At 40.8% G+C, this 23,736-nt stretch overlaps 1 long non-coding RNA gene across 1 annotated transcript; it reads left to right on the top strand.

The window, feature by feature from the left end:
* Positions 1-1,681: 1,681 nt before the first annotated feature.
* On the top strand, positions 1,682-21,229 carry LOC132328062 (uncharacterized). Its single transcript, XR_009486670.1, has 3 exons — positions 1,682-1,779; positions 17,556-17,639; positions 21,180-21,229. It is a non-coding gene; the product is annotated as an uncharacterized LOC132328062 (long non-coding RNA).
* Positions 21,230-23,736: the final 2,507 nt, after the last annotated feature.

Raw genomic sequence — 23,736 nt, 5'->3', positions numbered from 1 at the left:
CAGCCTTTTGGGAATGAAGAGCTGTTGCTTCAACAATGAGTTCTCCAGGTTGCCATGTTTGAAAACACATATAAAGCATGTAGATTCAGTAGGAGGATGGCAAATCAGAGCTTGCTGTATAATTCTTAGTGGGTGTGGAAAGAAAGTGAGGTAAAAGTGTGAAGGGCAAGGTTCATGAAGAGCAAAATGGGGAAAGTGCAGTGGGAAGTGGGATGGAAAAACATCCAAGCTCTTCCTGCCCCAGGGAGTGGGGAAGCAAAGGCTGTGCAGTGAGTGTTTGTATTTGTAAAAGAGGTGACAGGGAATGCTGCCCTGCTCAGTGGAAATGCTGACAAAATGTCTGGGCAGCTCGTGTCTCTGATAGCCATGGAGCTCACTCCTGTCTGGTTTTCCCCATGCAGAGACATTCTTTCCCCTGCTTTACTAGGGCCCTGAGAAATAGAAAAGAAGATGTCATCTCAAGCTGGTTCTATAAACACTGCTATCAGAAAAGACATTTTAAACTATCATAAAAAAGGCCCATTGTGCAACTGGACTCTTGGAACGAGAGTGGCTTATGGCTCAACCATTGTTAAAGGTTAATGTTCCTATCATTGCATTCCTTTTCCTAGTTCCCATAACCAGGCTGTAATGATAGATAAATATATGAGCTATTTCTTTGTGTTGGCAAAATCACAATTCAGAAAGACATAGTTTCCTAGGTTATTTTTAAACTAATGGGCTGGTTTATAGCTAGATGAATAAACTCATCTTTTTTAAGAGAAAAGACTTTCAATGTTCTGTTGCTTTTGCAGAATGTGAGCATTTGTGAACGTTTTTGTCTATCAAAACAGAGTAACAGCTTTATGAAGTCAACTCATGAACTGAAAAGGAATCTAATTAAAACAATAGTGTTAATTTACTGTTGCCAAATGTTAACCAGTCTTGTACTTTCCACAATTATTTGTACTGTTGTACAATAATTTGAATCTCTTTGTCATTGTTGTGCATTGTTATGTTCCTGTAAGGGCTGAATGCTGATTCTGGGGCAGAAATTCTATTTTCTGTTAGCTGACTGAGCAAGAGAATCTGCACATATCTCTTCCAAGTTCTCCCCATGTTCACACAAGGATCAAAGAAATATCTTCTCTGTTTTAGAGAGTTGCTGTGCTGCTTGGTCAGTGCACCAGCAGTGCTTTCTCTCAGTGAAGTACTCTGATAAAATGCTATAAATTCTAAGAAACTGCAGATTGAGGTCTAAAAGTTTTCCTGTGACATGGCAGGGGTAGAGCATCTTAGCCCAGACTTTCTTTAAAAGTCAGGACGGGGAAAATTCAGTCTTCACATTTCCATCTGATTTAGAGAAGATTCTGAGCAGCCACAAAGTTCCTCTAGCCCAGCTCTGCTGCTCTGCTCAGACATCTGCAGAGCTGCTGGGTCTGAGTGATGGAGCTCGTGCATCCTTCCCTCTGTGTTTTTCAGGCAGTTTTTGGGTGAGTCCCTAGCACAGCTGTGCTGTGCTCAGCACCTCTTCCAAAGGGTTGGATGCTTTATCACCACTCCTAGTTCAGGTTTTCTGCTTCAGGGACAAACTGAGAGGAGAAGCAGGCCAGCTGCAGCTACCTCCTATTTTTGGAGTCAGTCTACTGGAACCCATTCTGTGCTAAAAGTAATCCCAAATAATTTCTTTTTTTTACAGGCAGAGAAAACACTCTAGTAACTCTTCCCTGGCTTGTGGTGGTTTTGAAGGGAAGTAAATAATTCCCCATTTCACAATCTCAAGGAAAACACCTGTGAAAGGTAAGCTGATGAGATATTTTGGCAGCATGGCTCCATGGCAGTGATGTATCCCAGTGAACAGAACTTGGGCTCCAGATGGTGTCAGAGTAGATGGCCCTGGTTCCCTGCAGAGATTTGATAATCAGGTTGTTCTTTTTAACTTGGACTGGTAATAGAGTTTAAATCTTCAGCATGGAAATACAAATTTTAACTTTTAAAATTTCCACAAAAAGAGAACAGGGGTGTAAAGGATTTCAAGAAAGAAGTGTATTTGTTTTCACTGCAGGTATTCTAAGAAGATCTTTTGTAAATCTCAAAATTATTTCCAAAAGCGTTTTGAAATTCATTCTATCCCTTCTGAAAGCACAGTGCTTTAATTTAAATCAGTTCAATTAATCTTAAAAAAGTAACAAACATGCAACAAAGGAAATTTTGACTTTAAAATAATACTTTAAAATGACTGCATCTGATCAGTCTATCACATTAATTACAATATAATTTGATTAATTACAATATGATTTGTCACATTACAATATGATTTGTAAGAGGATATGAGCAAATTCAGGTGGATTTTTTAATTCACTTGTCCCATTCCCATATAAAAAGGGAAATCCGTTTAACAGAAAATAATTTTTATTTATTGAATAAAAAGAAATTCAGCCCTAATCCTCTTTAGCACTTAGATATTACCAAGCATTATATTTTTAAAATATACTTAAAGGACTTGTTTCAAGGGAGATCCCCCTGCCCTTAGAGGCAGGTGCTGCAGTACAGCTGTGAAGAATGATCTGCAAGCTGTAAGAGAGAAACTGATTAGGCAATTTTCACAAAAAATAAAACCCTGCCTCCCTTCTCTACCCTCTCTCTTCTTCCAGCCCTCCACTTTAGCCACCCCTGTGATAAAGAACAGCATTTAAAATTGTGTGACACACTCTGAGGAAGATGGCTGGGCTTAATTTCCTGTCTGCATTTCCTTGCCTCCCTATATAACCTTTAATGCCAAAGCTCAGAAGTTTTTTGGCAGGAGGAGAGGGCTGTGCCAAGAGCAGGGGCAGCTCATGATGAGCTTTGGTGTGTCACTCATGTCTGCAAACACACCTTGGGTAACAGCCAGAAAACACTGGGGGGAAAGGCAGGATAAGCATGGATAGTGAAGGATGCCCCTGTAGGGTATGGTCAGGAAGATTTGGTCACGTCCTGAATATTTTTTCCCTTACAATGGATTTGTTGCACATGTAAACTTCCTTTTGTTGTAACACAGCATGAAAGATTGTGGGAAATGGAAAGGCAGAAACTCCTACAGAGGCAGGAGGGTTTGATCTGCAGCTTGGATGGAGGTAAAAATAAAATACACAGGCATTAAGCAGAAAAACCATAAACTTGTGTTTCTGTAGCTGTAAGTGAAAATATGCCTTAAACATAAATCTCACAGACATTAAGCAGAAAAAGAATCAATTTATGTTTCTATAGTTGTAAGTGAAAATCTGCTTTAAGTGAGTGAGAAACTGAACTGATAAGATGGTGAAGGGTTTATAATGTGGTTGTATGGAATAAGCAAAGAGTTTAGGAGTTACACCAGAAGCATCTGTGTGTATGTGTGATAATACCCAATGGCCATTGGGTAAAAGTATCCACAGTGCAGCAGAAATAAGTGAAGGTGATAGCTTAGAAAAGCAAAATACACCCTGTGGTGACTGTCTATTACATTAGAAAGTTCTGTGCTGTCTTGTAACAAAGAACTTGTGACTGCTTTGAGCTATAACCAACTGCTTGCTCCTCTAAAATCTCTGAGAGTGAAGTTTATCTGAGCAGTGAATCCTTCTCAGCCCAAAGAGGTCCCATCCCTTCATCAAAAGCAGTGACAATGAAGAAAGATGACTGGGGATGAACAGATGTGTCTCTTACATGTAAAACTTATTCAAGTCAGAAGAAAAGGCTGCCTTGAGTGTGGAGGCATTGCCACATGGTGGGGTTTTGGGTGCTCACATTTCCAGAGCAGCCTCTCAGCATCCCCTTCATCCCCGTGTGATGCCAGGGGATCTGAGCTCCCATCAGACAGTGCCAATGGCTGTGACTCGTGCTCAGGGAGAGGGAATTAGTGGTGGTTGCACTTCCGGTGCTAATGCTGCTGTTTGCTCTTTATGTGAAAGAGACAGGAAAGAAGGAAAAGGGACAGTGTTCTCCTCTCTAGCAGCTACACAACAAAGTGTAGCTTTCAAAATAAATGACTGGTTTTTTCCAATTTTTTTAAGGGGGGAAAAAAATAATCCTCCCGAGATGCAATCTTGAGCAAAGTACAAGAAGTTCCCAAAGGATGCTGAACATGAGCAAAAACATTTCCAGCATACTTATAGTAATGCTGTGTTTACTTTGTCAATTAATGATTCATGACCCAAAACAGCTTGTGCATTACAAATGGCTCTGCACTGTATTTAAGGAGCTGCAAACTGTAAATGGCAGGAGATGGCTCCACTTTTCTTGCAGCCCTTTGTTTATCTGAGCACCAGAAAACAGAGCTGTAGAGGGGGTGGAGGGTACCACATGTTTATTTGTTTAGTCTTGCAGTGCCTCTGCTCTTTGATGGGGAGCTTCTATACTCTCCATGGGCCTTCTCTTGGGTCTGAGCACAGACCTGGGCCACAAATTGCCTCTATTCCCCTTCCAAGACCTGTTTCTCCATTGCCTCCATGGGCAGAGGGACCCCACAAGTGCCCAGAAGCTGAAGGCACAAATGCAGCTGGTTTCCAGGAGCCATTATAAGTTGCTCATGCAATGGCTGCAGGACAGGGAGGAGGTCAGACCAAGTATTCTGCTGGTGTAAATCTGTCCAGCTTGTCATGGACTTTAATGGAATGGGCTGATTTATAGCAGTTGGGAATCTGACCTGTCACAGGCAGAGATGGAAAGTGCAACTCAGCTCAGTTCAGAGGGAGTTGTGCTCCCTTGTGTGGAACAGAGCTGAGCTCCTGCAGCTGTGGGAGATGCAGCTCGGATTTCCCCACTCTGGTGTTCTTAAAATTATAGCAGAGCTTTTCAATCATGGCACATTTTATTTTATTTTATTGCCATCAGGCCGTCTGAGCTTGGTTAAACACGTGGTTGTAACTTTGTCGGACTTTTTCTAAAATGAATTTCGCCCTGATGGCTTTCACCTTGATAAATTACCTCATAAATGGACATAGGTGAAAGCTGGAATCCTCTAGCATTAGTCTGAAAGAACAAGTTTAATGGTTTTACTTTGCACATAATAGTTACAAATTTGATCAAAGCCCATTGTGGAGAAACTGCCTTCCTTCAAAAGGCCACACTAGGCACACTTGGCCATTGCTGGTGCCAAAAGATCCAAGCTGTTTATTTGCAGTCTTATCTTCAGAACAGTTTGGTTCCCATTCAGACACGAGCCCACAGAGGGCTTTGCTCAGAAAGCCTCAGGCATTCAGCTCCTCTGAGTCCAAGGTGCACACACTCCATGTCTAGGATGCAAAGGAAGAGCCAGTACCTCTGCACGGGCTGAAAAGCAGCCAGTGCTTTTCAAATCAGCAGGTAGAGAGGATGAAGGGCAGCAAACATCTTGTATCTGGAAAGGAAAGAAAGTACACCTTGTTCAGCATCACCAGACTGTGCTGCTCCCCAGCTGGGGCTCAGAGCTCACCTGCGAGCTGTGAGAGAGAAGAGCTTTGAACACAGAAACCATTATTGCTTTAAAAATAAACCTGCCATTTCCTGGCTGTGCAGAATTTGCAGATTTCTTGAATATTAGGATATCAACACAGAGATATGAATCAATAGTTTCAGATAGTGTCTGCAAATCATCTTTTCCCCCAGCAATTTTTTTTTGTTCATATTGTTATCAGTTTTTATGAGCATTGAGTGTCTTGTGAATGTCAGCTAACCAGGGTGATATAAATCTTAGAGCTGTGAGAACTGAAAAGATATTTGCAAGCAATTATGCAATCACTGTATTAAAATAAAACAAATTGGGGCCAAAGTCTGGACATTTGCCTTTCAGTTATGTGATTCTTATCTCTGTCATTCAGTTTCTCCATGGAGATGGTCACTAAAATCTCCTCACAGAAGAAAAGATAAAAGGTCAACAGCAGAGTTAGCCCAACAGTACATTTTAAACTGGTATTGTATAATTTTTCATTATTGAGTTAAAAATGTAAAGCCAAATGATGCACTATTTTAATTGATGCTCTATTTTAATTGATAAGCCTTCCATAGGTTTCACTAGGGACTCTGCTGCATTCCAAGGAGTTTGGATCCAATACCTTTTGGAAAAAAGCAAAATGAGGGTAGCTCCCAGATAAGCAAAAGTTGGACTCAGACATGGAAACTGAACCAGGACTCTGCAGGACACAAGACAAATTTGAGAGCTGAATGGAACAAAGGCCATTCAAGCTGGAGGTGTCCTTTGACAGAGAGTGACCATACTGTGTCTTTTTGCAGACTGGGGCTGGTAGCCTTTAATCCCTTCTGCAGAATTTGAATCAAGGGCTTTGCATGAATTAAAACATGGTATGGGCAAGAGTACCTACAGATATAGGAAACTGGTGAAGAAATAATCTAGTGGAGAAATCCTGTGTTCATATCCTTATTTCCAAAATCTTGTTGCCTTTTGATGTATTAAAATTGCCAATTCAGATGCTTCATCTAGGCTGTCTAGGTAAGTTTCTGTTGCATTCATTGCTGTCATAGAACAGCCACATATTTTGATTTTTTTTTCCTTATAACTTGAAGGCATATTTACAAAGCACATTATTAATACAAATAGTTATAGTGTTATTTATAGCAATATTTATAGCAATATTTATATTTAATTATTCCTATTTGATTATTATAATATATATTTATATAACATTTATATATTTATATATTATATATAACATTATATATTATATTATTCATGTAATAGTTCCTCCATTTGAAGGCTTTGGGTAAACATGAATGTGCAGGCACTGCTGATGATTCTTGTCTTCCAAGTATTTACATTTATGGTCCTGGAGCTAATTTGTTTAAACTTGCAACAATCTGACTTACCTGAGCTGCAGACAATTCTCTGTATCTTTTCTTTTTTGAGGGAGAATTGGAAAATCATTCTTAAGAACTGATATTTTCAGATGTAGTAAGAAAGAGGGTCATGTGATAAGAGGAGGGAAAGAGAATTGCTCGTAACACCTCACAAAGCTGGCTCAGGGAGTATTCATTATTAGGTGGTTGGTAAGTTTATGTGATATTTGAGGCAAAAGAAATGCTTAAGATATGGTAGAAATATTGCCTGTTAATGTGTAAAATGAGGCACTGTGATTCACTTGGGTTCTTATGAGCTGGCACGTTCAGGGAAAACATATTTTCATTGTTTCCACAATTTTTTTGCTGTTTTGAGAACAGAGGAGATTTGATTGTGCTCAGGCATACCCACTACATGTTTTTATAACCAAGCTCATCATTCCAGCTCAGTTTGCCCCTTACTTTATCAATCCCTCCCACTGTGATTTCTTGATGCAAGCAGAGAGTCAAGACCTAGGAACAAACCCCCTGCTGTCACCTCAGACATTGTTTTGGGGTTGTTTTCTCACTTATTTCCATGCTGAACTCTCACATTCATGTTTCTCCCTCCAACCTCTAATGTTCTTTCTTTTTTGGGCATTTTTCCTTGAACTGGTTGAGATTAATAGAAAACCACTGACTGAGGACTCTACCAACACCACTCATAAGAATGCCAGAGTAGGAAAAACAGAGGATAGGATCTTTTGCAACTGAAATATCTGAATCAGTAAAAGGTGTTGGTATCTTCTAGAACCACGGGATTTCATCCCAAATTGCTTCTTCAGCACAGAGTGAAATAACAATAGAAGTTATTTCTTCTTGGGTGAGTCTTTTCTTGCAATTAATTTAGAGGGGAATGGAGGCTTTTATCACCTCTTGGAATGTTTTGTTCACCATTAAGACCCCCTTCTTCCAAATGACTCATCCAGAACCACAATTAGTCTCTCACAGGGGTTTTCTTTTCGATGTCATTTTAAAGAAAGTGATTTATGAAATTGCTCTGCTAACATTATGGAAATGTGCTTTACTGCAAGAGCTCCAGCCTCTCTCACAACACAAAGTGCTGGAGCCAGTGAAGCTCTTTTCAGGGATTTTTACTCAAGGAAGTTTGCATGGGAGCTGTGTTCTCTCTAGGATTTGTTTAGGTGGATACAAGCAGGAAAAGCCTGCATCAGCCCAAACACTCTAAGCACTTTCTCACACAATCCCAAGAAAGAAAACATTTTAAGTTTTGATCTGTAGTAATTTAATAACTTCTAAGTTTGGCATTTGGCAGCTTGCATCCACTGATACTGGTAGGTAAGGGGCTTGGCACACAATGCAATAAAAATCCTTCCCTCTGAGGAAGGATTCACAGTATTAGTGCCATGCTTTTAAATTGCTTTTTAAATTTCATACCAGCTCTCCAGATTTCAGCCTGTTATCATCTGAAGTTTTGGGTCCAGGCTATTTACTAATGGATGCATTCTCTCCCTTTATGAACCTTGTAGAGAGCTGCCATTAAACCTGAGCTGATTTTTTCCTTGTGTCAATACTGGACTAAAACAGAAAAGAAAAAAAAAAAAATAGCATATTTCAAACCCACTAGAAAATAACTTTTGACATATGATAGTTGAAGCTTAAACTAGTTCCTATCTTATCCCTCTGTGTATTTATAATCCCTCTTGAATTCCAGCACATTTTGTTTTGACATTTTTCTCAATAGTTACCAAGACTAATATGAGTAGTTTCAATCCACTCCAAAACTGTGATACAAAATAAAATACACCAAAGATTTAAATGATATAAACAGCTATGTAGTGAATACTTAACCATGTCATGGCAGGAGAGCTTGGGGGCTCACTTTCAAAGTGAAGTTGCCTTCATCTTCACCACACTGCATTTAGTCAAAGCAGTTATGATTGTACACCATGAAGCAGAGAGTACTGCACATAGAAGGCATCCTTAAATGCTTGATTTTGATACTTAGGCAATAAAACAAACAAACTGGGGCTTTTTTTGATGACCACTCTCCTGCAAGAGCTCCTCTGGCAGAACAAGTGTCACTGTGGCACAGCTCCTCTCCTCTCCACGTGGGAGACCCACCACGTTCAGCTCTGCTCAGGACTAAGGCTGAAATCAGTCTCACCAGGTTACTCTGGGGAAGACCAGCAGCTGCCCTGCTGGTGAAAAGCTGTCTGAAACAATTGCTGGTTTTACAAGATGAACCAGGATCTTTTCCCCTCTTACCCCCCCAGCATCTCCCTCTCCCAGACTTCTTTTTTTTTTGCTTAATCTTTCAAAACCATTCCAGGCTCACTGGCTGTGCAGCCAACCTAAGCAGTGCAGCTTCCTGGTCATGACTTCCAACATTCCCTGCCTTTGGAGGGCTGGCACTTCAAATGTGGGAGCAGGAAGCAGCTGCCACCCTAAAGTGGCTGTGGGAAGACATCTGGCTTTTTGCATCTCCAAAATTGGTTTTTGGACCTCCATCTCTCTGATCAGTGTGACATTGTTCACAGGGGTCCCAGGATGAGGGAAGAGATGACAAAGTTGGCTCCATGTTCAGAAGGCTTGGTTTATTATTTTATGATATATAGTATATTAAAAACTCTACTAAAAGAATAGAAGAAAAGATTTCAGCAGAAAGCTGGCTAAGAATAGAAGAGGAATGAATAACAAAGGTTTGTGTCTGACCGAGACAGTCTGGACAGCTGGGCTGGGATTGGCCATTAATGAGAAACAACCAGGTGAGACCAATCCCAGATCCACCTGCTGCATTCCACAGCAGCAGATAAGAATTCTTTGCTTTCTGTTCTTGAAGCCTCTCGCTTCTCAAGAGGAAAAAATCCTAAAGAAAAGATTTTCATAAAACATGTCAGTGATAGAGCAGTGAGCACCAGCTTTGCCTTCAGCAAGGTCTGAGACCTTGCAGCATTGCACCACTTAGGTTAAAAGTGTTAATTGTGATAAAACCCCTCAGCTGTTGAATCCCTTTTCCTGTGGGAAGACAGAGCTGTGCCCAGATGTCCTGATGGACAGATTTTGGAGCTGTATCCAAGGCAAGACTGAATGGATGCTTGTGGACAGCCCTCCTTCAATCCGTTTTATCCGTTTGCAAGATTAACCTCTTATTTAAAGGTCTTCATGGTTAAAGTCTCAGGAAAGTTGCTTGGATATTATTTTGGGGGGTTGTTACAAACCTCAGCTTGGCTCTAGTGCAGCTCCATCTGAGGCACTGTGTCCTGCTCAAGGCCCATCTTTGTGAAAGAGATCTTGATAAACTGGAGCAGTTTGAACAGTGCCATCGACTGAGTTTTAAACAGAATGTTGGGCCAGGTGACACCCAGAGGTCTCTTGGCCTTAAATTATTCTGTGGTCCCCTCAGGGGAATTTCTGCAGGAATTTCTGCAGGAGAAAAGGGATTTAGGCATGTGATTGCAAATGGTTGTACTGTCCACCAAAGCAGGAATCAGCAATATAATAAGATTTGCTGTCATCTACACTATTTTCCTTGAGTTCAAGTCACAGAGGTTTGTATACATATTGATTAAAGGGACACTGTGTGAGGAAGGAATCATTTGTTTATTAAGTCTCTGGTTGATTGATTCTCCAAATACAAGAATTTCTAAAATGCATTCCTAATTTCCTAAGTTATGCACTTGTCTTTTTGTATTTCATTATGGAATTGATATGTTTAGATTGCTCTTTTTTAGTCCTCTTGCAATTAGACCTGGTTATTGCTTTTTTTTTTTTTTCCTATTTGTTTGAAGAACTTTGCAACAATTGCAATTTTTATTTGGTCAAATTTTACAGGAATTTACTTATCTCCACCTTGTAATTTTAGTGCTGTATAGACTCTGAGAGATTGCAGACAGATCAAAATTATTTAGGAGGCCAATGCTTCTGTCAATATTCTTTTCTTTTTTCCTTTCTACAGAAATGAAGGATAAAATATCATTCTAATTGCACAATCCTTTCCCTTCAGGACAGATTGCAAAAGGAAGGGCTCTTCCAAAGAACTTGTTATGGTTGTTTCTTATTTCTGCTGTAGTTGTCTGAGGCCCTGGTCAAAACCTTAGTCCTGTTTTTCTAGGCATTAGTTTAATACATAGAAACAGATCTTGCTCAGCAAATTTATATTTAGGAGGCAAAGCAAATAGATAAAAGAGAAGAAAATGTCTTACCCAGGCTTTTTCAGACAGATTGAATTCTATCTTCACTGCAAAAAGGCAGCACAAAAAGCATTCCTGAAGCAAGATTGATACCTGAAATTAAAATCCTAGTGAATCAGTGGAGCAAAAGTCACAGTTATCTCCATGCAGCTGCAATCATGGAGATGAGATTAGCAAGTATAAAGTGTGCTGCTTAGAATTCTACTTTGACCAAAATTACTTGACATAAACCCGCCATCCTTCTACTGCTCCCTACCACACTCTGTTGTTAATACCTTAGTAAAGGGGTTTAGGGGTGTTTGTGAGGCTTTTAGTAGTTAGTATGAACTCCTGTCCCTGAATCAGTGAGAAGCAAACTCCGTGTAACTCATCCTTACGAAAAGTTAGATGTTTGTTTAAGGTTAAGGTCTTCCTTACCCTGTGAAAGATGCTGCCTGCTTTTGGTCTGTGACTATGAAAATGACCATACAAAGGGCATTTGTTTGAAAAAATGCAATTAGAGAGATCAATTCGTTTCTTATTTGCTTTCCCTCTCCAACTGATTTTAACCACATCTCCATGTGAGATATGTCTAGTTCATTGCCAAAGTTAAATATTGATTCTGACACAAGCTGTCCAGATAAGAGAGGCTGCCTTCCACTGCAAACACATGTTCAGAACAAACTTTCTCATGCATCAGAAACAAGCCAAATTCATTAGTCACATTTCAATTGTATTACAGGTCTTTATAATTTATTCTAGCTCTATTCCATCCTTTTATGGTTCCACTGGGCTGCTCTTCATTGCTACTGCTGACCCACTTTCAATAGTGCATTAAGTTATGTGATTAACATCTGTCACATGTTGTTTGTACTCTCTTCTTCTCCCCAGGGATGGAAGTGTGTGCAGTGAAGTGTCCTGTTAATTTGTTATTTTAAATAAGAATGTTGTTGTGTATTTATTAAAGAAGGCGAGGTCAGGGAATGGGCCTTACTTTTGAACCAAAAACTGAGTGTGTTTGTGATGTGTTTTTCCCTCAGCCCTGATTACAAATAACAGTATTGTGAGCAAAATTAACATAGAGACTTCATTTTGCAGGAGCAATATGACATCACAGGGGTTTTTTTGCACCTTCCATTAGTGTTTTGTTTTTCTGCATTTGTTCTTACAGAAAGGCATGTCTGCTTACCAGTGAATTATCCGAGTCCAAAATGCTTTTTGCATCATAAATTATCTTTTGCCTTTTGTAGCCACACTGAAGATATCATATGGACATACATACATATATATATATATATATATATATATATATATATATATATATATATATATGGTAGTAACAGTATTGTAACCTTAGAAAAATTAGTGCTGCCAGTAAAAAACAATCCTTCATCAAGAAGGATGATGGACACAGTTCTACAGTGCTTTAACTTTTATCTTGTTTATTCTCATTTGTGGTTTCTGAAGCAGTTCCTCATGGAACTTGCCTTTGCTTTCCTTGCTCATTTTTTTTGCCCAGTTTATTTCTGGTCATCTTGGCCTAAGCAAAAGCTAGAAGCTGTGAGCCATTAGCATTTAAAAATGTGAAAACTTGTTTTCGTATTTATGGGGCTGTTTCAGACTGAAGTGTTGGAAACAGCTGGGAGGCTAATCAAAAACGTTCTGAGAAATACTAATTAATGAAAAATTTAGTGGTCTGGATTGCTTTTAGCACAAGAGGCTCATTCCTTGTCAGGTTACTATATCCACGGGATGTTTGCTTTGTTATCCTAAGAGCACTTTCTAAGTGGAGAAAGGAAAGTTTGGAAAAGAATGCATGATAACAGAAAATGAGAAGATTATAAATATGAGCTCTGGCTCTCCTAAACCAAATGGCTAAACTCTAATTAACCTCATTGGGCCCAGGATTTCATCCTGAAGGTTTCTGATAATATTTTTTGAGCTATAGAACATTAGTGTGAAGAAATACTATTATCTGTGCTATACAATAGTGGAGGTGCCAAGAGCTACGGTGTACTTAATGAAATTCAAAAGGATTTCTCTGTGTCACTGAGGGTCACTGTCACCAGGCTTGCCACGTGGGAGTGGTTTTCTCCATCACACTCAACTCTTTGAAGCAAGGACAGTTGTGAAATCTGGCATGTCAGGTTTCAGAATGCCTCTTGCATCCCTTCAGGAGATGTTGCCTTGTCCAGTGTAATTCTCCATCTTTTTCTGGTTTTGCCTGGGACAAGCCACAAAGTGCAACAATACCCACTGGCTTTGATTTGGCTTATCTGATTTTTCAAAGCTGAATGAACAGTTGGACTGCTTGATTTGGGTTATCTGGTTTTCCAAAGCTGAATGAACAGTTGGACTGTTTGATTTGGGTTATCTGGCTCTCCAAAGCTGATTGAACAGTTGGATGTTTGATTTGGGTTATCTGGCTCTCCAAAGCTGAATGAACAGTTGGATGTTTGATTTGGGTTATCTGGCTCTCCAAAGCTGAATGAACAGTTGGATGTTTGATTTGGGTTATCTGGTTTTCCAAAGCTGAATGAACAGTTGGATGTTTGATTTGGGTTATCTGGCTCTCCAAAGCTGAATGAACAGCTGAACTGTTCAATTAGTGAACTGAACAGAGCAAACCAACTGAAGAGTTCCTATTTCATGCTACATTTTTCACCTAAAATGAGACCTCTAACCCAGTGTTGTTATAGCTAAGATTACAACAGGGAGAAGACCTGGACACTAGAGAGACTATTTGCTCCACAAAATCAATTTTCTCATTTAGCAGCCTAGGCTGAGAAGCTGCCATTTGTTCAGCTGCTCTGACAAGATGCCTCTGAGTGACCACATCCTCAGGCAGAGAGAACCAGGGTTAAACCAGCATTTCAGAAGTAAAGCAAGACAGAAGATGGCCTTAAGACTGGAGAAGAGTTTTCAGAACTGAAGAGAACGTTCAGCTCCTGATGCTAAGCTGCAAGGTCACCAGAACTTCAAGAGCATACTTGAATTTACCTTCCTCTTTCATGTCAAGGACTTAGGAGTCCAAAATGAAAACTCTCTTTTGTGCCATAGGCTCTCTTCAGTCTTCCCCTAAGATTCTAGGAATCTTCTGGATCCTCTTAGGCTCTGCAGAAGTAGGAGATGATAGAAGAAGTCTTTTGCTTGGAAGAATTTAGTACCATGGATATCTGGGCTACCCAAAACCCCTGGGCCTCTGTGTCAGGCCGTTAATCAAAACCAGGAACTTTGTGACAACACCTAACAGTGAGCATGAGTTTCTGAAGATGCCTCTGCTTCCTGTTGAATATTATTATAAGGGTAATTTCTCATGGAGTTAATTATGTCTAATGTCAAATTAGAATTTGCCAGTGCTGATTATAATTGGTTGTGTTTTTCTGCACGCAGAAATTCCTAATGCTGTGCTGTTTAAATCATAGCTCTGGATCAGCAGTGGAGAAGGATTCTTTGGAGTGAAGAACTGACAACTGTAATTGTGCAATGAAATAATTGAAGCGTGCTAAGCAATCAAGGAGTCTATTTATAGCCAGAACATATTTCTGACTCTTTTTGCCATCCTCATTTTTTTGTTACCTTACGTACGAGGGAAAGAATCAGCTCAGTTGTGTTGCCATAGCTTAACCAGAAGCAATGAATGTGTTGTGTAAAGGTAGGATCAGTGGCAGCACTGCATCAAACATGTGTCAGAGTGTGGGTTTGGTGGCCAGGTCAGGGCCAGATTCTGATTTGTGTGAGTCAAAGAACTTGGCAAATTTCTTGGTGACATTTCTCTTCCAAGGTGGAGTGTCCTTCCTTTGCTCATCTTCTCCAGGGACAGTGCTCCTCTTGAGCAACGTGGGTCAGCTGCTCCTTGTGAAAGTTTCATCGCTCATCTCAGTCTCAAGAAAGTGACATACTGTTCCTTAAAGATTTTGGCAAAAGCTGAACCTCACTGGAAGAGGGGCCCCCACGTTGTTTGCACAGAGGCCAGGGCCAAACCCATGAATCTGGTTTATGATTCAGGGATTGGAATCTCAATAATCTGGAGGAATTTGTTCTTGGAGTCCTGGTCTTGGCCTACTGTAGCTTCTTTCTTGGTTTTATTTCTTATATATTGATGAGCTCTTTGAGCAGTATAAATCACAATTAATCAGAAAATACATGATCCTGAGTCGTGTATTTGAGTCTGGGGCAGAGAAAATGGGGTTTTGTTTTGTGTTTTGACTGCTACCTGTCCCTGTCTCTGTTGCATGATCCTAAGACAGGGTCCATTTTTCCTGGGAAGGAAGGTGATTATCACTAGTACAGAGAGGGAATTTGTGAGAAATTGCAATGAAAGAGCTAAGGTCATGGTTCGTGGCAAACAGGTGAAATAAAAATATTAGTTACTGCAAAGACAGGAAGTCTTGAGCAGTTAGAAATTGGTTCTTGTGAATTGTTCTTTAGTCTGTCATGTCAATTTTGTGTCACAACTAATATGTCTCTCATGTTCCATTTCTTGTGCTTATTTTAGTCATGGTTATGAACTGTACTGAGGATCCTCTCTAGGATTGCTCTTCCTATCAGAGGTGACATAATTTCTTTGCTGAATCATTTCTAGGTCTCAGTATTTTCTCTTAAAAGTTAAAAATTACCTTTTTTATTGTAGAAGCAAATTCCTGTGCATTTTGCTTCATAGTGCAGTGAAAGTTCTTTTAATTTGGAAGATACTTTAAGGTCTGAGATGTTAGTGAGACTTGAAAATTGTTCAATGTTAACTCAATTTTACTTTAGTATTAGATTAGCATTAGTTTCCAAACACTTTTGCCCCTTTTTAAGTTCTTAGGTTACACATTAAGCACAGCAAGCATTATAGATTTTGCCAGCAGTCTAGATAAGATCTGACAAGATTTGCTATTTCCAAAATTACTTGGAAACAGTCCTCCCTAATCCTCTACAATTCAGAAAAAATAAACAAAAACCCTAAGGTATTTCTGTTTGTCTAGACATAAACCCAACTGGTTTTGTTTTTTTTTTTTTTTTTCCTGCACTAAAACCTTCCACTGCTGCTATTACATTTCCATGTAGAGATTAATCAAGGACAGGTCCCTACTGGTGATTTCTGTCCCAACAATCTGACTGCTAGAGATGGTGGGAAGAAACCTGGCAAGTTTTTTTCCTCTCTGATCTCTCCCATTGAGACAAACCTTCATGGCAAGGGCTGATTTCTGTGCTTAGATCTTCCTCTACCAAGTCACTTGGTTTTCTAGGTTGTGTAGCCCTTAATGTGCCACCAGCTCCTTCCTCAGCTGCGTTTCTGGGCTTCTTTGGTGAGTAGCTACAAGCCCAAGGACAGGAAGGTTTGATCCAGAGTAGCCTTTTGCCCTTTTTCAAACATTTTCTGCTTTGCAGAATGATCAGTTGCATGTGCTGGCTTTTACCTCAGAGAGTTGGGCATGAAACAGAAGAACTGCTGTTCCTGTGAAAGCCCAGCTAGTTGGTGGCCTCAATAAAGAGGAGCCAAAGGCTTGGAAAGCCTTCAGTGTGCACCATGCTGGGTGAGCTTGCTGGGGAGGCTGCCCTGAGCCCCCAGGGTGCTGTACCTCCCTCTGTGGTACCCAGGTGTCACTGACATGTTCTATGAAAAATCCTTTCCTTAGGATTTTTTCCCTCCTGAGAAGCTGAGAGGCCTCAGGAACAAAATGAAAACAATTCTTATCTGCTGCTGTGGAATGCAGCAGGTGGATCTGGGATTGGTCTCACCTGGTTGTTTCTAATTAATGGCCAATCCCAGCCCAGCTGTCCAGACTGTCTCAGTCAGAGACAAACCTTTGTTATTCATTCCTTTTCTATTCTTAGCTTAACCTTCTGATGGAATCCTTTCTTCTATTTTTTTAGTATAGTTTTTAATATAATAAATATCATAAAATAATAAATCAGCCTTCTGAACATGGAGTCAACTTTCTCATCTCTTCCCTCATCCTGGGACCCCTGTGAACAGTGTCACACCCAGGTGCTCCCAGTGTCTCTTTGCATGGCAGCAGAGTGGTGGTGTCCCAGGAGGGCCCTGTCCCTGTGCTGTTGATCCCATTGGGGGTGGTAAGCAGGCTCCTTCACAGCTGGATGCACACACCCAGCACCCACGCCATGGGAAGGGTGTGGATGAGCTCTAGGCTAAGTCATCACTTTGAGTGCAGCTCTAAGGTTTCTGGAAAAAAAGATTTTGTGGGTGATCTGAGTTCATGTAGCATTGAGGGGGACATGCTAAGGAGTGTCCCTTCAGTTAGCCAGGATTGTGGGAATCTTCACCACGAGGGCACTCATTTTATCATGGAGCTAACAAAACAGGGAATCCCAAACAAAAAGCAGTCATAAAGCCAATATAAGTGCCATTATACTGTCACTGTGGGCCTGCTGTGCTTGAGAACAAAATCTTAATCTTGCTGAAGGCTCCTTTATTGGCTAAACCACTTTTCATTGTCCAGAGTTTTCAGTTTCACAAATGAAAATTAGGCAGCGTCATTCCCTTTTCTGCTGAGATGTGCTTTGTTGCTAAGGACTTCAACTGAAGTGCTTTGAGGCTAAAATCAAGCCAAAGCATTTCAGTGTCATCTCTTTGCTAAATCAATTCTCTGATGTTTATGTTTGCAGAGGAAAGGGCCTAATGAAGGAATCAGCCTGAATATGCTTTAAGATGATGCATGCAGATAAAAGATGAATGCTGCCTTAGAAACTGTAAGTAGGATCTTCATCTGCCAACATCCCAGAACATCAGGAGCTTAATACCATGGTGTAGGACATGAGAAACAAGGATTGTATTGATTTAAAGATGCTGATTTCATCTAGATAGAAAAGCTTCATGCCACTGTACAGGTTGGTGGCCAATGGAGCTTTACAAAAACAACAACAACAAAAAAACCTGTGGGTCGTGGTGGGCAACAAACTGGGCAGGATTTGACAGTGTAAGCTTGCAAAAAAGGTCAAGGAAATTGTATTTGGGTTGTACTGGTGAGACTGGAAGCAGATTGAGGGACAGGAGCCTTCCCCTCTTTTGCTCTAACCACTACAGCAAAAACTGCTTCAGAAAAGTCAGCAGAAATTAAAATGCCTTGCTGCCTGTTAGCAAGGAAGATCCTGAGAGGGGCTTGCCAGCATGCAGAGACATTCCAAAATATTGAGCAACTGCTGGCCAACTCCACATTCATCCATCACAATGAACAGAGGGTCTTGCTGATTGTGAGCTATGCATATTTTTGTGGGTTTGGAGCCATCCTCAGCCAATCATTAGGAGATGGAACTGAAGCACCTTTTTCTGACTATTGAGGAATGCTGACACCAACTGAACAGAATATGAATTGATTAAGGGCTTGCCACTTCAAAGTCAAGCCAATAGCTTCAGTCACATTGCTGTGCATGCAGGGATGGAGATGCTTGTAAGCAGTAATGGAGTGTTACCCCAAGTGCTAATGACTGCACCAGTTTTTGTGAGCCAGAAAAAAAGATTCCAAATGCCAGTGTGTGGATTTGACTGCCATTGCCTAGTCCAGATTGTGCTCCTCCACCTGCAGCTGAATTCTCAGTGCTGGAATTGCTCCCAAGCCTTTTCAAGCCAACCATGTCATGGAAATGGCTGCCAGTGATTTATCCAGAGCTGGGCACGAGTCCTTGGCTGGGTGGGGAGGAAGAGTTTGGCCAACAGAGTAAATGAATAGAGTTGAAATAACTTTTATCCAAAAAATCTGATCTGTCTGCTTATGAAGAAAACTTTTTATTTTGCTGTTCTTACAGGAAATCAACTTTGTTGTTGTTGTTGTTTCACTAACATAATCTGTAGCAAATTCAGATAAAATTCATCTGAAAACTTTGCCCAGAAGTTGCATGGGGTGCTGTGGGATCAGTGCTGTGATGGTCACAGCTGAATGTGTGAGCCACCAAGAAGCACAGTGGCTCTCTGGGATATGTCACAAACCAAATCCATTGGCCTCTCCTTGCAAAGAATTGCTGTGTGTTACAAATTGGCTTGAAGTGATTTTTATTGTCACCACGAACAATTTATTTCAGCAGCTTCACCTCTTTCACAGCTATTTTCATGTCACAACTACTGAAAATGCTGTTTTTCATGTCAGAACTGCCATCAGTTCTGGGAGGTTAAAGGGTTTTCCCCAAAGCAGCCTGGTTTGAACTGCTCCTACTGCTTCATGCCTCTTGCAGGGAAGCAGCTGAATCAAATGGCTCAGTCAGAGATGTTAAATAGGATTACAACAGGCTTATTCCTCATTTGTTGGCATAGTTACTCTTATCCAACTGCTGGAGGGAGCCCAGATGAGCTAAGCTTGGGGCAGGTCGGGCCAAACAACAGATCTGCCAACCCTTTCTGCCTGAGTGTTGTGATACAGATCAAAACAAGGGGTGGAGTCACCTCTATTGTTTTTCTTCCTTTGTGTTTGCAGGGTAAACCAACTCAGAACTGCAAGAATCTGTGAAACTGGACCAGATTAAATGTCTTTGCCTCTTATTGATGCAACCTTGCTCAGGCTTGTAGGAGTTATTCCAGCAGGAAGACTCTTCCAAAGTGTCAAGGACCCTAAAGGTCACAGCAGGAGTGCACACAGACAGATAACTCTGTTATCTCTTGGTTTGCAAGGGGGACCACAGGACAAGAAACCAACTGGGATGCTCTGTTTGATACATGCAGGAGGGTTTATCTTGATGAAAAAAAGGCTAATGAGCCAATGAATGTTCTTCCCTGTCTCTCCTGCTGCAGCAGCAGCCCGAGGTTCAGGAGGGTTTGTTCACAGGGGTTTTTGGAGCTGTGATGGATTTTGGTGATGCTCCAAAGGCCACACTCACGTGTGTGGGTGGCTCAGCCTGTGACAGGCTTCTCTAGTGCCATAGGGGAAGAGAGAGAACATATCATGGGAAGAATGATGATGTGCAAGCATTGTCTTGATTTAATTATAGAACTCATCATTTAATGCCTTTGGTGGGTTTTGCAGAGGATGGGATCAGCAGAACTCTTAGGGTCAGGCTCCTGCTGGGGCTTGCAGGAAGGAGAAAGAAGCTCAGAGCCCAGAAATGCAGCAGTTCACTCCCAGAAGATGATTTTGGTGGCTCTGGAATCCCCTGTCAGGTGTCCCTGGCCCTGTGCAGACATCTGAGGCCTCCCAAAAGTTTACCTGCACTCCTTGCATGAACCACTTTCTTCTCCTTCTGAAGTGAGCTTGCTAAATTAGTTTTGACACAGGATATTTGGAGTACAAACAGTCTATAAAATGTTAGTGGATAATGGTCTCTTTTCCCTGGCAGAGGATTAACAAACCCAGGCAAAGCAGCCAAATGTGTGCAGCTGGATCTGAGCTGAGCAGCACAAGCTCTTACAACAACCTGCAGTGCAGAAATGAAATGAAATTTCCCTCCGAGTTTATTGATGTTTCCCATTATGACACAGTGCACGTGGTTCAATTAATTCAATAAAGTTTTAAAATAAAACCAAAATGAACCTAGAATTCTGCCATTAGCTGCCAACAATTAATATTACCTCTGTAGAAGGAAAGTCCCCTCAGTTCCATTCTTGATAATTCAGCCCCAGTAATCAGTAATTCATCTTTATTGCCTCAGTGCCCCTTGAACAAAAACAGAGAATGCAGCAATTTAAATTATTTCTAATTTAATGATGTGGTTTTAAAAAAGGATTTTTATATTGGTGATTTCTTATGACCAGGAAAAAAATCCCTCTGTAGCCTTTCAGGAAATGCAGTATACAGTAACAAATCTCTCAGCTCTATTTTTCTTTTCACAAATCTTCATCTAAGAAGTGTTTTGAGAATTTATGGGTAATCTTTTCCTCTGAATATCATATGCCACAGTGAACATCTGGTTTATGTAGTCTTACCATAACATGCCCACGAGACCTCAGAATACTTTAGAAGCTCCCTGTTGCCTTTGCAAACATGGGGACAAGTTAATGAGATTTTTGCTTCTAATTATAAATTAGTGGTTTTTCTTTGTAGAAAACCAGAGAATTTGTGCTGTATGAAAGTAACAATGAAATAATAAAGTCAGAAATTTCAATGAACTCATTTTTTCTTTATAGAAGAAAATGAAATTAGAGTTGCAACCAACTTTTTACTGGTTTTCAGTTTGATGTGTGTCATGCAAAGTTCCTTATAATGAAAGATATTTCTATATAAAATTGTTTTGGCCTGTTGTTTGCTGTGGCTGTCTTGCTAATAGTCTGTAATACAACATTATTTCTCCTTTTTGTTTGTTTTCCAGTAAATACTTAAATTGTAAAAAAAAAAAAAAACAAACAAAAAAAAAACAAAAAAACAAAAAACAAAGAAAACCCAAAAATGACACCCAAAAGCAGACAAATCCAGGTGAGTTTTTCATAAGAAAGTTTCTTATGCATGCACACTTTTGCCACTGACTCACTGGTGGTGACAAGAAGCTCAGGAAGATCCCTCTGTGTGCCAAAGCTGCCATCAAGGACACCAGGGGGGCTCTAAACCCTCACTGAGGCCCCAAAGTGCTGCCCTGGGGTCCTGGTGGTCACTCAGATCTGCTGATCATTCCGAGCTGGCTGCAGCATGCTGAGCATCTGTTCTCTTCCTCTCCTCCTTGCCCAGGAGTAAAGGTGTTGAGAAGGAGCTGGTTTTCATCTGGATTTTATCATAACGTGGGCCAAGATATTAAATGGGCCTTTTGAAGCACTTCCAGAACCAATTATCTAGCTGGTGAAGAGATAAAAATGAGTTACAGATTGACTTGGATAAGATAAAATGAATTATTTGCATGGTATCTGATATATTCCAGTGCTGGGATGCTGGAAAATAGCCCTAAGCAATGAGCCCTGCAAGAAGGAGTTTCAGTCAGTCAGTTCACTGCTGTCAGCTCCAAATAACTCCTGAAGGAAAGAAAACCACTTGGTCACAAGTTTAGGGAGTAGAATCAGAGGGGGTGGGGAAAAAACCTTGTGCTGTCCTTGCCCCACCACCCCTGCTCCTCATAGTACAGATAATTCTATTGTATACTACAAAATTTCTTTAAGCAGAGGGACATAAATAACTTGAAATGCTGTAAAAATTGTCTCCTCTGTTTTTTCATCTCCTCTCAAGATTATCTAACTTGTTCTTTAAAGATCTCCAGGGGTGGGAATACCCACACAGAGTTATATGCTGCTTCCTGATTTTTCCCAATATTCTTTTTCACTGTCATTCAAACCTATAAATCTGAGCCATGAAAAAAATTAATCCTGTGGGTTTGGGTTGGTTTTTTTTCTACTAGATGGAGCAACACCATTTTCTTCAGCTTTTTCCCATTTAATATATATTTTCTTACGTTTCTATTTTGTTTTTTTTTCCACAGCCTCCTCACTTGTTCCCACCTCTTTCTTGAAGAGTGGAGCTCAGCTCTGGACAAGAGCTGCTGGACCTAAAATACCTGGTGAGATTGTCACTGTGCTTTTGCTCTGATTGCACACCTGGCTGCACTGCATTCCCATTTCAAGGCAGTGCTGCCCTGCTGAAATGCAGCTGGACCAGCAAGGACAGCCTTTGTGTCTTTGCAGAACCCAGGCAGTGTTTCCTCCCTCCTCTTTGCTTTTTTAGCAGAAGAGCCATGTAGAATGTGAAAACTGTGAGATGTTTTGTGTGGGACTGTGAAACCCTGTGAAATATTAGCCTGTCTTCCCAGACCTTCATTTCTCCACTTTGTCATTCCGAATTTGCCCTTCCTCCAGCACAGTGGCAGAAGTTCTCAAGATAACTGCAGCCACATTTCTCTTCACAGAGAAAAGCAAGGCACAATTCTTCCCAAGAATATTTCTGGGTTTCACATTCTCTGAACATCAGAGAAAGGAAAAACAATTCTCATCATTTGCTGTGTTTGTGCAGAAGTAGAATGCAATCTGGAAATTATTTACCCACAGGGATGGGGTTTGGTTCCTTGGCCTGTCAGGGCCAGGTGTGTGTGTGTGTGTCAGGACTGTCACTGGGCAGTGTGAGCAGAGTTGAGTGCTGGGCAGGTTCAGTTTAGATGTGATGTAATATAGTGTAAGATAATATAGAATAGTATAGTAGGATAAAGTAATTATTTAGCCTTCTGGTAAGATGGAGTCCTCATCATTCCTCCCTTCCATGGGGGTCCCTGCAAATACAATTGATAACCTGCTCTGGAAAAAGATTTTTACTCCATCATTCTACAGCTGCTTATGATGATGAAGATGATGATGCCCCTTTTTTTGTAGCCTTGTTCAAAAATTCAAATTTTTTTTTTTTTAAATCCACTCCTTATTTTCTTGTTAATACTGCAAGTGACTACATCCCTGTGTATCCCTGGGAGCCAGGCAGGGGTGGAGCTGAGCCTTTGGGGAGCTGATAATGCAAAGCATCCCATCTTGGCAAGAGGCCTCCTCTGGAAGGCCTTGGCATGTGCCCTGCTCTGTGCCTTGGGAGTGGAGAGAGAACTCTTCCTTAAGAGACACCATCCTGTCCTTAGCTGGGTAAGACACTGCCTGAACTGTGACACCTGCACAGAGGGTGCAGCCCTCAGTGCCAACCTGTCACTGTCATATTTTCTGAAAATTCCTTTTGCCAGGCTTTCTTCCACTGGGAAGCTGAGAAGCCTCAGAGAAAAATGAAAGCAATAATGATCTGATTGCTTCTCCTGTGTTTTGCTGCTTTGGAATGTGGTTTGGACGTTGTTTACCAACTGGTCATTGTTTTGTTGGTTTCATGTGAATTGTTTTAACTTAATGACCAATCACAGCCAGCTGTGTCAGACTGAGGAGGGAGTCATGAGTTTTTCATTATCATTCTTTTAGCCTTCTGTC

Source organism: Haemorhous mexicanus, chromosome 5, assembly GCF_027477595.1.
Source record: "Haemorhous mexicanus isolate bHaeMex1 chromosome 5, bHaeMex1.pri, whole genome shotgun sequence".
Taxonomy (NCBI): domain Eukaryota; kingdom Metazoa; phylum Chordata; class Aves; order Passeriformes; family Fringillidae; genus Haemorhous; species Haemorhous mexicanus.
The sequence above is the reverse complement of the archived record's forward strand: the minus strand, read 5'-3'. Positions and strand labels throughout refer to the sequence as shown.